A 15,181-nucleotide genomic window follows, 5' to 3' on the forward strand; every position below is an offset into this window, starting at 1 on the left:
TTCTATGTCCGCGGGTTTAAGCGACTATTATGTGATATATAGACCCATGAGTGCCAATTTTAGCAGGCAACCTTGCCAAAATAAAACACATTTTACCCCCTAAACTCCATTTTTCCCCCGGAGAACCCCAAGAAGCTATTGTTTAGGGCTAGTAGTTGGCGGGTTTTGTTGTAAAAACTTGGCAACCCTGTCTGCACGCGCGCTGGAATCAGGCTAGAATACACAATCTTTGCCGGTGTTGTAAAAAAAAAAAAAAAAAAAAAAGATTTTAATGATACACAGAGTACTTACCCAACATGATCATCATTTCTGAGAGAAATTGTGAAGGTGAATGCATATACGAACAAGCTCTCCGTTCAGGATTCGAAAAAATATAACCCAAGCCCCTTTGATGACGTTCATGATTACGTTACTGTTGATCATCTGTCCGTCATCGTCTAAAGCCCACCCTGATGATTTTATTGGTCCGAACAGTTTCTGTTCGGGGATATTTACTCCTCTATGGAGCAAGGCCAGACCGAACTGCCAGACCTAAAAAAATAGTGGGCGGGGCTAAATTCAGCTGGCATCCATGCTAGATGACATCAGGAGGGGAGTTCATGTTGTTCTAGAACTTGGATAAACCTGTCAGCATTGATGGTGCCTTTCCAGACGTGTAAGTTGCCCATGTCACATTCTATCATGCAACCCCATACCATCAGAGATACCAACTGAGCGCTGATAACAACTTGGGTTGTCCTTATTCTCTTTAGTCCAGATGACATGGCACTTTGCCACAATCCATTTTAAATGAGCGCTAGTCATCAAAAAGCAGGCAGAGAAAAACAGCCTTTTTTATGGACAAGGGAAAGGTACTCCTTTCAGAAAACATACAAATAAAGATACTCTGAGATGTTTAATTGCCATTAACATTTTTTCACTTGTTCTGCCTGTAGCTCGTAATTAGCCTGTGAATATTCTGACTAATTTTGCCAACATAGGTCACAAATGTTTAATATAAATTTGCAAGAGAAGTATGATTCACAGGTCACATGTTACTCAAATCCAAGAGGAGTGACATGTGTAAAAAGCCCAATCTTTTCTAGTTGTTATGGCAACAATAATGCTATGCAGCAGCATTGCCAAAGAATTCCTATTGTGAGACCGATATGGAACACTACAAAAATTCACCATTCAACCAGCTTTCTGTAACTTGATTGCAATGACTCCTAGGCTAGTTGAGAACTGAGAATTTTCTGGTTCTAGTTGTAGGGGAGAGCGGGTTTAGGGTAGGGAAGCAGAACCTAATGCGGGGTTAGTTGTGAAATGGTTTACAACTTTCCACAGATGCCAGGATGACGAAACGTATGTGTATTTACTAGTTGCCTTGCCATATCAAAATTATTTAGAGAAATTGCACCAAAATTAAAAAAAAATCTTCGGAAGATATCACTGAACATTAATTGTCTGTCTGTTTTTTGTGTTTATTTAAAATAAGACAAATCTGATATTATTGTAATCGTATATCTCTGTTATTTATTAGTTGAGATCGGGTGATGAATTGAGAAATACATTTTCCCTTGAACCTTTGATATATAAAAGTTAATCGTGATAGAATAATTCAGAGCTGAAAACGTCCTTTTTAGCTAAAGAAAAGGTTTTTTTTTTATATACCAAACCCAGCAAATGAGAGATCTCAGAATGCCAACCATTGGCATCATAGAATGCAGAAACGCCACCTAAAAAGATAAATATGTATGCCTGCTTCTGTAGCCCTGCCCACCGACTCTTGGAGCTAGATGGATCGTGCTACCAAGCAATAAACATGAAGATACCAAGATATTGCGCTGTGCCTGGTTGAGGAAGAACACAGTCATTGCACGATTGTTTGCTTCATTTCACTGCAGAATATCTTGTAAATAAGATACAAGTTGAGCTGGATTTGCAGACATATTGAGATTATAACACAATGCTGTGTCTTCTATATTGGATCTGACAGGAATGGTACAACACTTATGTGAGTAAAACTTAGTATAGTAAGAAAGTATTGCATTTTTACAGATCGTTTTGATTATGTGCACATCATGTACATGTATGTGTGTAACACTCTTAAAAATAAAGGTGCCAGGAAGAACCACAAATGGCGTTTCACAATGATGCCATAGAAGAACCATCTTTAAAGAACCATTTTTTCCAACAATTTTATAGTCTAAAGAACCTTTTTGCACTACAAAGAATCGTTTGTGCAATGGAAAGGTTCTTCTTGGAACCATACACCCTGCCAAAGAACCATTTAAGAACCTTTATTTTTAAGAGTGTACCCTAGCATGCTGTCACAAGCTGGAGAATCCTTTTTGTTGGTTCATTGCGATTCGGGATCAGACTTGTAAATCTTAAAGAGTGAAATAACATTCCTTGATTTGATATTTGAAGGGGCACTTGCATGTGTGTGTGTGTGTAGTTTGCACTTATATCCATCAATCGGATGGGCCAAGTAATACAAAATAAAAAAATATTCCAATCAATCGCGGGTGGATGAGAGACAAATCATTGTGTTTGTTGGATGAAGATATTGCAAGCCCTGTGAGTGAATCATTCCAGTTGCATTCTTAAATTATTAATTCAAGAATGTTGTGCAAGTTTACTGCAATAATGGAGGTGCGATTTCTGCATACTTTTGAAAGTCCAGCGTTTAGTTGATCCTGGTAAGCACTCATTGTCACAGTTGTAAACATGACTGCGTTCTTCTTCCACTAGGGAGTTTGACGCCAGGCCATTTCTTTCCAGGTTGACCGTTAAAGAATGCAACACACACATCTCATAGATGTCCTGCAGAATTTAACTAATCAGATGATGAAACTCCTAAAGTTTTTCTAGAAAAGTGTGCCATATGCGTCAGAAGATCAGCCAGCAGCCCATGGGCATGACGTCTGAGGCTGAGACTAAATCGAAGATAAAACACATTTGAGTATCTATAATGGAGAGGAAATTATACCATGTTCACAAACCCCCCACGGTAACACTTTATTTTGATGGTCCCCCTATAGATAGTCTACAGACAGTCTACTGACTATAAGTTACTTTACAAGTACATATCTACTTACTCTCATCAGGGTATAATCTGTAGATTGTCTATTAAATGTTTTATAACAATCATTACACTGTATGCAAAGTGTAAACAGCTATTAAACATTCTGTCAGTAAAGTGTTACCAATGTGTTATCCATTTAGGTTGTAGATGTTCAACAACGCATTAGTAGACATGCAACAAATCCTCAATAAGGTCTCAGTACTTTAAGTACCACAAATAAGAGCTTTTAAGTAGTCAGTATGTAGCTGTTAACCAATTTATCAACATACTTTCAGTAAACATTCAGTTGTCTATAAGTAGATGTTCAACAGCATATTAGCAGACATGCAACAAATCCTCAATAAGGTCTCAGTACTTTAAGTAACGCAAAATAAGAGCTTTTAAGTAGTCAGTATGTAGCTATTAACCAATTTATCAACATACTTTCAGTAAACATTCAGTTGTCTATAAGTAGCAACACAACATAATTTCAAATGAACTTTAAGAATATACCATGTTACTTACACTTGATCTTCTGCTTTCGCAAGGATTTTCAGGAGTACTCTACTGACCGTTTGTTGCATATAAATTACCTTTCAGTAGACTATCAGTTTACTTTGAGTTCAATTCATATATTCCTCTGTTGCCACACTAGGCCCATCAAAATGAAGTGAAAAACAAAGAAATGCTGTTGAAAGACTCTTACAGGCCCGCATCATAGGCTACTAGTCAGTAGATTTTCAGCAGACAGTCAATAGATACAACAAACATTACCGACACTGATAACTATTGGGTTTAATATTAAAGGTGCAGTGCGTACATTTTAGCGATATCTAGTGGTGAGGTTGTGAATTGCACCACCCAACGCTCACCCCTCCCTTTCAAAGCACATAGAGAAGCTATGGTGGCCGACACGGGACAAATATGTTGTCATAGGAGAGAGCAGAGAGTGGCTAGCGCATTGTACAGAAGTTTGTCCGTTTAGGGCTACATGACAGTGCAAAATGGTGACTTCACTGTAGAAGCCCACGGTGTATGTAGATAGAAATGTCTCATTCTAAATAATAAAAACATTACAGTACATTTAGTACATTAATTTATTCACCACTGAAATCATAGTTATGTATATTATATTGCATTTCTGTCAATAGATCCTCATAAATACTACACACTGAACCTTTAAGAGAATAACCACAAGTACCACAGTAGGCTACAAGTACATATCTGCCAACTGCAAAATAAATACCAGAGTCATTAGTTTGTCCAGTCAACTGCTTTTAATGAACTGCTGTATAAAAAAGGAGCACAGCGTTCAATTTGAAAACAACAAAGAGCTAAGCATGGAAATAAAAACGTATAGTTTTTTTGTTAAGAAAACTGCTTAGCCTAGAATGACACAAAAATAAATAAAATAAAGTATTTGTACGTTTTTGTTCCCTTCGGTTCAAACACTGTTACAAATAAAAGTTAACAAAGACATATAAACATAGAAAACAAACTCTAAGCGAACACAGCAAACAACATTTGGTAACACTTTAGAATAATATTAATAGGTCTGTTATTAATAGATAATCTATGCAGGAAGTAATGCAGGACAAATAAGTAGCACTACATTAACATTTCAGCTACTACTATAAACTAATATAGAAACAAGCTGAACTAATCAGTAAGTAATATTGAATTCAGGACTAAGATAGTTCCTTATTAAGTAATCAATAATGACTGACTGAGATTAGCCTCATTAATAACTATTAACTAACTGACCAATTATCACATTATTGTGTCTGACATGTAATTAATCATATTCTTTACTCTGAATAAAGTCATAAAATGCATCACTAATTACTTAAGTGTTAACTAGTCATTATGCAGGAGCTACTAGTTATCTGGACCATTATTTTAAAGTGGAAAATATTTTTTTCACTTTAAAATAATGGTCCAGATCACCAGTAGTCCTTGAAGAGTGATTGGTTTCTTGAGTAATTAGTAATGCATTTTATTAATTTATTCAGAGTAACAAAGGACAATTTGTTAAGAACTACTAGTGATCTAACAATGTTTTCCACTTTAAAATAATGGTCCAGATCACTAGTAGCTCCTGCATAATGACTAGGTAACACTTAAGTAATTAGTGATGCATTTTATGACCACATTGAGAGTAAAAAAAGATAATTTCTCACATCTCAGACATGTTAATGTTGTGATTAGTAATGATTTAGTAATTCTTTATAATTTTTCCTTGTTACCTATTAGTTATTAGTGACGCCAGTCTCACTCAGTAACTATTAATTACATAATAAGGAACTATCTTAGTCCTGAATTCAATATTACTTACTGATTAGTTCAGCTTGTTTCTATATTAGTTAATAATAGTAGCTGAAGTGTTAATGTAGTGCTACTCTTTAATCCTGCATTACTTCCTGCATAGTTACCTATTAATAACGGACTATTATTCTAAAGTGTTACCCACATTTTTTCTTTTCTTAACTCACTTATTTAAACAAAAAGGCAAAAGTGAACCTTTCATTTTCATCGATAGCACTTTTTTTTTAACCTCCCCCACAATGTGTTCTTTGCACTTCTCCGCAAATTCGGCTAGCTTCCCTGGGGTGAAGCTGATGTCATTGAATTGGACCCTGTCCGCAAAGTACAGCTCTGCAATTGGAGCGAGCTGGGCCACTGCATTCCGGGAGACGCCCTCTTTCCTGAAAGCTTTGGTCATGGTTGCTCCACGTTGTGTTAGTTTCAGGAGTCTTCTGTATCGAGAAATGACATCCCGAACATTTTGGGCTGAAAAATAATTAAAACAAACAAAAATGAATACGTCACCATATGTGTCTTTGGTTGTATTAAAAAGTTTTTTAAGGTTTTAAGTTAGATGATTTTTACAAATTAGCTGAATAGAATTTAACCCATTTAACCCACCTTCAAATAATTTGACATGGATATTTATTTTTTAATGATGTAATATTGTTTGGCTTTATATATATATAACCAAAATTATATTTGTATAATTTTTTTTAATGACCCTAGAACTTAATTCAAATTTGTTCAGTCTAGAAACTGTTTTAGAAGATCGTTTTGGAGTGTGATATTGTTCTGACAGGACAACCTGTAGCCTTCATCCAATCTAGACTAGCAACCAGATTAAAGACTCGCAAGGTTTTTTACTCAGCCCTGAACATTTTGAGGAAGTAATAGAAATATTTGTCCCACTTTATATTAGGTGTCTTTAACTACTATGTACTTATTTCAAAAAGATTAATTGTTAGGTACAATGTACTTATTGTGTTTATGTTGCATTATAAAACAATTTTATCCATTCCTCACTCTCGTCTAAAAACTAAGGGAGAGCTTTTTCTGTTGCCACCCCCCATCTTTGGAACCAATTGCCCCTAGACATCCGCCCTGTACCTTCCATGTTATTACATAGTAGTTAAAGAAACTTAATATGAAGAGGGTTCTTAATACCTAAAACCAAAGGTGCATATGTACTGTTCACAAGAAAGAAAAAAATATCATATAAGTCATTTGTGGATTATGTATATTAGGGCTGTTGATATAATGTGTAAATTTAATTAACTACATATATGTCATCTTACATTTTATATTGTTGATCAGTCATGGGTAGGGTTGTGAATCTTTGGGTAGGCAGCGAATCGATTCGATTCATGATTCATAGGTTTTCGATTCGATTCAAGACCGATTTTTGCCAATTCAGAACGATTCAATTCGAGATGATTGACATTAAAATTCAATACGATTAGATTATGCATTTTCTTATATGCATTCATAGGATTATTAAAATACTTCCCCTAATGTGTCTTAGGCAGGGTGTGAATTATACAGCAGCCTTCAGAGGTCAGAGAGTGGGCAACAAACCCACTAACACTTTACAATAAGGTTCATTAGTTAAGTAAGGGATAATGTCCACCCAGCCGGTTGTTATCGCAGAATAAACCCCTTCAGAGCGATCAGGACCCCGAGGCAAAGCGGAGCATCACTCTGAAGGGGTTTATTCTGAGATAACAACCAGCTGGGTGGACATTATCCCGCTTATTACACGGCTACTAGTCTCAAATAAATTAGACACAAAATATTGTCTTGAGATTAAATATTTTATTAGCTCAAGCTTCCGCGAAGAAAAACAGTTCATACCTGCTTTAAGCCTTTATCTATCGCTGCTAAATGTTGAAAACAAATGCTGAAAGGGTTAGTTCACCCAAAAATGAAACCAAGCCTATGATTTACTCACCCTCAAGTCATTATAGGTGTTTATGACATTCTTCTGTCAGACAAATACAATCAGAGTTATATTTAAAGGGATCCCATGGTGTTGAGACTTGTATGGCTTAATATAACATAAATGATGTCTCTTACTGAATTATGTGGTAGAAAACCCATGAAAGATCTACGTTATTTAAAAAATCGATTTTATATTTGGACCATGGGCGGCGCCATTTTGTTTGCGTTCTAGGTTGATGACGTAGAGTGGTTGAACTCCTCAATCAGCTGGCGTTACCCGTAGCTATTTTTACCACAACGCAACTCGAAAATTGTTTCAGAGTTAAACAAAACAAATGAATTGCTTTGTAATTGTACTTAAAACACACTCAAACATACATGTGCACACAAACTCACCTACACAAGTCACAAACAGATCGGCGGGCGCGCACACACACACCTGACTGCTCTGTCTCAATCGCATGCATCATCACCAAAACATCCTGCCTCTCTTCCTCACGTTACTTTATCCCATCGTCCTACCTAGATATTTCCCTCTGCTGGTCACATTAGGCATTATAGTTAATCTACTATCAACAGTCTATCTAGGGAACAGGATGTGTTGAACAGGATATCAACACAGGGAATAGATTGAGGGTTATGTATGCGCGCGCAGTGCGTGCGTGTGTGTGTGTGTGTTCGCGCCGATCTGTTGGGGTGTGTGTGTGTTTCGCGCCGATCTGTTGGGGTGTGTGTGTGTGTGTGTGTGTGTGTGTGTGTGTTCGCGCCGACCTGTTGGGGTGTGTGTGAGAGTCTGTGTGTGAGAGAGAGTTTGTGTGCACATGTATGTTTGAGTGCGTGAAGTCGGACAGCTGTTTGTAAATCGGCTTTACTCGTTATTGCGGTGGAACGTGAGACTGGATGACTGCACTCGTCCACTAGGTGTCGGACAACACTACAAATGTCCGTCCCTTCAAATAATGCCCTATTTAAGGGTATAGGGTCGATTTCAGATTCAGCCCCTGTCGTGGAGACTGAGCAGCCCAACATCTCGATTGAGACAGAGCCTGTCGTGTGCGCGCCCGCCGATCTGTTTGTGACTTGTGTAGGTGAGTTTGTGTGCACATGTATGTTTGAGTGTGTTTTAAGTATAATTACAAAGGAATTCATTGGTTTTGTTTAACTCTGAAACAATTTTCGAGTTGCGTTGTGGTAAAAATAGCTACGGGTAATGCCAGCTGATTGAGGAGTTCAACCACTCTACGTCATCAACCTAGAACGCAAACAAAATGGCGCCCCCCATGGTCCAAATATAAAATCGATTTTTAAAATAACGTAGATCTTTCATGGGTTTTCTACTACATAATTCAGTAAGAGACATCATTTATGTTATATTAAGCCATACAAGTCTCAACACCAGGGGATCCCTTTAAAAAGTCCAGGCTAATGTTAATCCCAGCAGTAGTTGTGTTTGAAGTCCATAAAAAAATGCAGCTGTCCGTCAAATAACGTGCTCCACACGGCTCCGATGGGTTATTAGAGCCTTCTGATCGATGCGTTTGTGTAAGAAAAATATCTATATTAAAAACGTTATAAAGGAAACCCGCCTTGAAGTCTTCCATTGTAACCCACGGCTGTTTAAGCCACAAGATGGCGCCAGCGTTAAGCACAGAAGTAGAGCCGGTCGAGATAACTCGCAGTACCCGGATGAGCGGTTGTTATCTGGAAATAACATACCACTGGAATGCGCGATTGACCAATCAGAATCAAGTATTAATGAACTGCACTTATAAAGCATTTATTTATCTTTGTTGATATTAATTTTACCATTTACTAATGCATTATTAAAATCTCGGTAACATTATTTATTGCACATATGAACTAACATTAACAAACCATGAACAACTGGATTTTTATGAAGTAATGTAATGTTGAACAGAGGTGATGTTCATGGTTAGTTCATGTTAAATACCAAATTATTTTATTTTTTATTAGTTTAACTAACATGAAAGAACCATGAGCAGTACATGTTACTGTATTTGTTAATCTTTGTTAATGTCAGTTAATACAAATACAGCTGTTCATGTTAGTTCACAGTGGATTAACTAATGTTAACAAGATTTTGATAATGTATTAGTTAATGTTGAATTTGACATTAACAAAGATAAATAAATGCTTCATAAGTGCAGTTCATAAGTAGCCTGACAAGCCAGACCCACATTAAGATGTTTGGTCTGGAAACTCACCATTGACGGCTCAATCCGAGGGGCGGGATAAACGGTTGTCTTTCAAACTCCCTCTGCACGCGATAGGATAGCGCTACAACCAACCAGAGCAACGACGGTGAAACAGAGCTCGCTGACTGATTAAACATTCGCCGTATCCGGTCAGCAAAACTCCGAACACATCTTCCCTTCTTAAGAATGACTTCAGTGCCGTTCTTTGTTCTTTTCTCAGAGAAAAGCTTAACTCCAAGTCTTCCAGAGTCGCGGTCAAAGCTGATTCGAAAGACCGCCGTTCGCCAGTTTCTCTGTTTACTAGAAGCACGCAAACGCAACTCGGCTGTCATTATGTTAAGCCCCGCCCACCGACTCTATACACGATGTGATTGGCCTGAACAGAGTTTGGTTTTTCCAGACCAGATGTGTATTGAGAGTTCCTAGACGACACTTGCGGGCAGATTAGATTTGCTGCCGCTAGGGTGCGTCTAGATTTCTAGGCTAGTTCATAAGTGCAGTTCATGTTAACTAATGTAGTTAACTAATGTTAACTAATGAAACTTACTGTAAGTGTTACCCCAAAAAACTTTTGTCCATTGTTAATGTCAGTTCATATAGTTAATTTATTGTTTTATTATTATTATTACACAATTTACTTTAATAGCCTATATAAAATGGCATTTGTAGAAATTTACATGAGCCAAAATTTAAAAAGGCTTTAAAAGTATTGTTAGTTAATGCAAACTATTGCGTAGGATAGTGTTAATGGCTACACAGCCTTATTAAAGTGTCCCAGGCATTAAACATGCAATGCTTCCATGGAGAGGAAATATCAGGCACTTTTCCAGCTAAACTTTTCTTCACGGAATAGAAAGAAAAGCCTTCTTTGCTCTCTTTATACGGAACATTTTCCTTATGATTCTGAAAGTAAACGCGCCGGTGTCTACTGTTACTATAGTATCGGACGCAACTTTAATGCACATCGTAGATGATTGATAGATAAACCGCATGCTCTTATTTCAGTGTTGGTAATGTTGTAGTTACTTTAGCAGTTTGTTAATATAAATTTCAAAGCTTTAAATAAAATATATAAGACGTGCCAGTAATACGATATATCGCAATAATGAACATATAGATAGGTTGTTGACTTGATGCGGCATTTTCATTGTCACACAAGATAAAAAATAATTTAATTAGTATTATCATCATTTAAAATGCAGTAAATTAAATATTTCTTTTACCTTTTTGAGCCAAATCTCAAAATTGTCCTATGGTGTTACAAGCATGGTTCAATAAGTTACAACTTTTATAAATTAAAAAGAAAAGAATAAAATTTAATAAATAGCTCAGGCATAAAGTGTCTATTTTAGTAAATGGAAATAATTTGTGGGTCTTTAATGCAGAGACTCTCCCCATATGTTTGTAGCAGGGGTCTCCAACCTTTCATTTGAGAGCTACTTTTTAAAAATGAAAGTCACAGAGAGCTACATGTTATACAATACTTAAAACTCTTAAATAATCGATCACTCAATCAATCAATCAATCAATCAATCAATCAATCAATCAATCAATCAATCAATCAATCAATCAATCAACCAATCAATCTATCAACTTTATTTCTATCGCGCTTTTACAATGCCACTTGTGTCAAAGCAGCTTCAGTGTTAAACAGGACAATACTGCAGCAGAATTAGATTTGGCTGTACAGTCGTTCTGGAGTAAACAGTGATGTTATCAGCTTATTTTAATTTATCAGAGAGAGACAATGTTGGCAGATCAGTATTATAGTTTATAGAATGAATTTGTATATTTAGTTGAATATCTTACATCATAATTTTAGTGCCCCCAACTGAGCAAGCCAAGCCAAAGGCGACATATTAATATTATATAATAATTAACATTATTATATAATTGCATCAAATAATGCATCATAATTCTTATATTAACAACTATCCAAACTGTCTTACACCAGAAAGAGTGTAGTCGTAGTTCCAGTAGTCAGCATAAAAGTTTTACGGTTCTCTTGTCTGGTTTTACTGTTCCGTAAACACAAATTTAATATGTTAATTATTTATGATGATAATCACTATAAATAAATAATACATGAACATTTAAAGGGTGTATGCTGTTTAAAAGTAAACATTGTATATAAATAAAAGATCAAGTGAAAAATAAGCAACCATCTAGGCATAAATATTATGGTCCCACTTTATATTAGGTGGCCTTAATAACTATGTACTTACATACCTTACTAAGCACTTGATACCATGTACTTACAATGTACTTTAATGTACTTACAATGTACTTACCTGCATGAACATTCTGTAGTTACAGTTGTGTACTTACATTTGTAAGTACACTTTGTAAGTACACACAATAATTGCAATATTGTAACTACAATGTAACTACTCTGCAGTTTCTGTAGGGGGAAAAATGTGCGGGAGCCATTTTGTTTTTGCATGTATAAAGCATTATTGTCCATGCCACTGCAACATACTCTAATATGAGGATAAGGGTGGATACTCATTATTCAAACCATTAAATAGTCAAGCTATTATTTCAACAAATGTTTGCACCTGAAGACTATATATATATATATGTGTATGTGTGTGTGTGTGTGTATATATATATATATATATATATATATATATATATATATATACATACACACACACACATTCATATAGTCTTCTCAATTAGCAAATTAGGCCTCCCAGGATTCACCAAGTTTGCATTTAATTTGCTCTGCACCTCACATGCTATCAGTCAATAGCAAATACTTTCTACTTAGACAAACTTTACAAGGTCTATTTTTTTATATTAGTCAATGCATTAGTAACATGAACAGTGAACGATATGTTTGTACAGCATTTATGATTATTTCCTCATTCATAAAAATAAAAAATATTGTTAGTTAGTTCACAGTACATTAAGTGTTATCAGATACAACTTTTTTATCTTAAAATGTATTAGTAAATGCTGATATAAACATCAACTAAGCTTAATAATGTTGAAGTGCTTCTCATTAAGTTGACCAATGTAGCTACCCAACGTTAACAAATTAAACCTTATTGTAAAGTGTTAAGGTATGGGTCCTGTGTTGATACCCAGGAATTAAAGTGTACTTACACTGGAAATCCTCGAAAACTGCCCACTTAAAATAAAGTGTGGAACCCGTGGTCGATACCCAGGAACTAATGTGTACTTACACTGGAAATACACAAAAACTGCCCACTTAAAATAAAGTGTGGAACCCGTGTTGATACCCAGGAACTAATGTGTACTTACACTGGAAATACACAAAAACTGCCCACTTAAAATAAAGTGTGGAACCCGTGTTGATACCCAGGAACTAATGTGTACTTACACTGGAAATACACAAAAACTGCCCACTTAAAATAAAGTGTGGAACCCGTGTTGATACCCAGGAACTAATGTGTACTTACACTGGAAATACACAAAAACTGCCCACTTAAAATAAAGTGTGGAACCCGTGTTGATACCCAGGAACTAATGTGTACTTACACTGGAAATACACAAAAACTGCCCACTTAAAATAAAGTGTGGAACCCGTGTTGATACCCAGGAACTAATGTGTACTTACACTGGAAATACACAAAAACTGCCCACTTAAAATAAAGTGTGGAACCCGTGTTGATACCCAGGAACTAATGTGTACTTACACTGGAAATACACAAAAACTGCCCACTTAAAATAAAGTGTGGAACCCGTGTTGATACCCAGGAACTAATGTGTACTTACACTGGAAATACACAAAAACTGCCCACTTAAAATAAAGTGTGGAACCCGTGTTGATACCCAGGAACTAATGTGTACTTACACTGGAAATACACAAAAACTGCCCACTTAAAATAAAGTGTGGAACCCGTGTTGATACCCAGGAACTAATGTGTACTTACACTGGAAATACACAAAAACTGCCCACTTAAAATAAAGTGTGGAACCCGTGTTGATACCCAGGAACTAATGTGTACTTACACTGGAAATACACAAAAACTGCCCACTTAAAATAAAGTGTGGAACCCGTGGTCGATACCCAGGAACTAATGTGTACTTACACTGGAAATACACAAAAACTGCCCACTTAAAATAAAGTGTGGAACCCGTGGTCGATACCCAGGAACTAATGTGTACTTAAACTGGAAATACACAAAAACTGCCCACTTAAAATAAAGTGTGGAACCCGTGTTGATACCCAGGAACTAATGTGTACTTACACTGGAAATACACAAAAACTGCCCACTTAAAATAAAGTGTGGAACCCGTGGTCGATACCCAGGAACTAATGTGTACTTACACTGGAAATACACAAAAACTGCCCACTTAAAATAAAGTGTGGAACCCGTGGTCGATACCCAGGAACTAATGTGTACTTAAACTGGAAATACACAAAAACTGCCCACTTAAAATAAAGTGTGGAACCCGTGTTGATACCCAGGAACTAATGTGTACTTACACTGGAAATACACAAAAACTGCCCACTTAAAATAAAGTGTGGAACCCGTGGTCGATACCCAGGAACTAATGTGTACTTAAACTGGAAATACACAAAAACTGCCCACTTAAAATAAAGTGTGGAACCCGTGTTGATACCCAGGAACTAATGTGTACTTACACTGGAAATACACAAAAACTGCCCACTTAAAATAAAGTGTGGAACCCGTGTTGATACCCAGGAACTAATGTGTACTTACACTGGAAATACGCAAAAACTGCCCACTTAAAATAAAGTGTGGAACCCGTGGTCGATACCCAGGAACTAATGTGTACTTACACTGGAAATACACAAAAACTGCCCACTTAAAATAAAGTGTGGAACCCGTGTTGATACCCAGGAACTAATGTGTACTTACACTGGAAATACACAAAAACTGCCCACTTAATATAAAGTGTGGAACCCGTGGTCGATACCCAGGAACTAATGTGTATTTACACTGGAAATACATAAAAACTGCCCACCTGTTGTAAGGGGGGTGGGGGTCGCACAATTAATTGCATGCAGAATAAAATTACGGTATTCTTATTTAAACTTGTTACGACACAGGAAAACAAAACCATGCAGTTATGAATCTTTTTTACTGAAAGCTTTCAGATACCAGAAAAGAATCTCTGAAACTTTAAGAAAACAATATAATTAGGATACTTTGATTTTGAGAAAAAGCACCAGAAAAAAAGCTGTGTTCAGGTCAGATTGCACTTATCTCTGAACACTTTTCTTTAAATGTATTTGAACACAGGGAACTGTTAAATAAAAAACATACAATATCCCAAACTTAAAGGGTTAGTTCACCCAAAAATGTTAATTCTGTCATTAATTCCTCACCCTCATGTCGTTCGTCACCTGTAAGACCTCCGCTCATCTTCACACACAGATGAAGATATTAGTGTTGAAATCCGACGGCTCAGAAAGGCCTTCATTGACACCAATGTCATTTCCTCTCTCAAGACCCATAAAGGCACTAAAGACGTCGTTACAAAGCCCATCTCACTACAGCGCCTCTACAATCATTTATGAAGAGACCACACTAGAGTTAGTGCGCAAAAAAAACAACCAAATAACGACTTATATAGCGATGGCCGATTTAAAAAAATGCTCCCTGAAGCTTCAGTGTTAATGAATCAGCGTATCAATTGATGATGCGCATGTCAAACTGCCAAACTAGTGAAA

The sequence above is a fragment of the Pseudorasbora parva genome, chromosome 4, assembly GCF_024679245.1.
Source record: "Pseudorasbora parva isolate DD20220531a chromosome 4, ASM2467924v1, whole genome shotgun sequence".
In the NCBI taxonomy this organism is placed as follows: Eukaryota; Metazoa; Chordata; class Actinopteri; order Cypriniformes; family Gobionidae; genus Pseudorasbora; species Pseudorasbora parva.